A 2,002-nucleotide genomic window follows, 5' to 3' on the forward strand; every position below is an offset into this window, starting at 1 on the left:
ACTTGCTCATATGAACTTAACAGCGATGGTGGCAACATGCACAAGACCCATGCAAACTCCAACCAGACAAAAACCCAGCATAAAATCTTGAGTTTTAAATATCTGTTTCTGGTCAGCGTGACGGTACATGCCTTTAATCTTTTAAAATTTATTTTTTATGTGTGTATGAGTGCTTGCATGTATAGAAGTGCACTACATATGTGTAATATCCACAGAGGCCAGAAGAGGGCATCAGATCTTCCAGATCTGGCATTACAGATGGTTGTGAGCTGCTGCGGGTGCTGGGAAGTGAACCCAGGTCCTCTGCAAGAGCAGTAAGTGCCCTTAACCATTGAGCTAACTCTGCAGCCTTGAGGTTTTCTTTTAAACACTAATAAAATTGTCCTTGAGCTTTCGTTTGAGTCTGTTCTTAAATTATTTTATTAGTGGAACTATGAACACCAAGAAGGGATCCCAATTTACCCAGCATCAAGCTGACAGGTCCAAATGCACAGTGGTGTGCTAGGGTGTGAGGCAAACGCCTGAGCTGGCTTTTGGTGCTCTACGGTGCAGCCTGCCTAGGACAGGCTATGACCGGAAGTCTATGGTCATCCTTCTTTAAGCTGAGGGCTTCAGTTTCCCCTGTGACTCTTGTCCAAAGGAGATCTTACTGGGGAGCACGGATGGCAAAGCCTGGCCCCTGGAACTCAGTTAAAGGGCCACAAAGGTGACTGGTGTGGGGGAGGTCCTGTTTCTGTTCTTAGGCTCAAGCCTTGTTGGGACTTTAAGCCTCTATGGAAACCGGAACTGGCCTACTCTAATGTGTGACAGCCCTGTTCCTTCTGCAGGCCTCAGTTTCCTCTCTGCAATGGGAGTGACCTGTAGGTTTCTAGAGTCTCTCTGTTCTGCTCTGTCCCCAGGCTGGGGTGTGGGCTCAGGCTCCCAGGCTTCTGCAGGCTCTATTGACAGCTCCAGTGGTCCCAGGCTTTGGGGAGCCAGCCAAATATAGAGAGAATGTCTCACTTGTGCCTGTTCAGCCTGAAGGGACACGTGGCTCTTTGCACCTGCTTCCACTTGGGCACAATTGCCCTTTGAGTATAGAGCTGGGGGGGGGGGTCTTCCAGGAGACAGTGAGCTGCTCAGAAGACCCAGAGCTGTTGGTGGGTTGAGCAAGAGGGCACATGCATTTCTGAGCTTGTGGCCTGGACCGCAGTTGGTAGAATCAGAGGACCTGAGGCTCAAGGCTGGCAGTGGACAACGCAGCCTTCCGTGGTCTTTGAGGTCAGCTATTGCTTCACGTGAGTGACTGTCCTCTACTGCTTCTCTAGCTTGTGTTCCCTTCTATGAATGCATACTAGGTCCTTACTGAGACATCGATGTGGTCTGTCCAGGTGCTGTGCCGATATCTGCTGTCTTTGCCTCTCCTCAGTGATCTAACCTAGTTACTTCTATATAGGTTGGTCTGTAGGCTGGTCCATGGTGGCTGGCTCTAGGCTGTGTGTCTGACTGTTGCCTAGCCTGGAGTGACTGATGGTTGTGTGACTGGTGGTGGTCTGACCTAAATGGCTGCCTGGGGACTCTGACTGCTCATATCCTGCAGGGAAGGTACCTTCCCCTCTGTCTTCTCATTCACCCTACACCACCCTGTATACACTCACCTTCTGGTCTGTCATTATGCAAATCAGACAGTAGTCCCTGGCTGGTCCAGCCTGTTCTCCCAACATACCCCATACAGATCCTTCCTTGTGAGGCATACTAGGGAGGGAACAAGCTCCAGGACTGCCTGTGGCTTCCATTTCTTGGAAGTGGTCCCCAAGTGTCCCTTGGGCCCCTGGCTCTGTAGATGGGGATGTGTGGGGTAGAGGTAAGAACAAGCAAGGGTGCCTGGCATAGTGGCACATGCCTTTAATCCCAGGATTTGGGAGGCAGAGGCAGGTGGATTTCTGTGAGTTCAAGGCCAGCCTGGTCTCCATAGTGAATCCAGGCCAGCTATGGCTACAGGGAGACCCTGTCTCAAAAAGAC

At 50.8% G+C, this 2,002-nt stretch overlaps 1 protein-coding gene across 2 annotated transcripts in view; it reads left to right on the forward strand.

The window, feature by feature from the left end:
• Nucleotides 1-1,168: 1,168 nt before the first annotated feature.
• Neu4 (neuraminidase 4) overlaps nt 1,169-2,002 on the forward strand; it is a 5,271-nt gene continuing 4,437 nt past the window's right edge. The window contains exon 1 of one of the 2 annotated variants that reach the window (XM_008829167.1): nt 1,169-1,277. The gene's annotated coding sequence lies outside the window, so the exon portion shown is untranslated. The remainder of the gene's footprint in view (nt 1,278-2,002) is intronic. The other variant, XM_008829168.1, reaches the window with a different exon arrangement.

The sequence above is a fragment of the Nannospalax galili genome, unplaced genomic scaffold, assembly GCF_000622305.1.
Source record: "Nannospalax galili isolate Female #2095 unplaced genomic scaffold, S.galili_v1.0 scaffold453, whole genome shotgun sequence".
In the NCBI taxonomy this organism is placed as follows: domain Eukaryota; kingdom Metazoa; phylum Chordata; class Mammalia; order Rodentia; family Spalacidae; genus Nannospalax; species Nannospalax galili.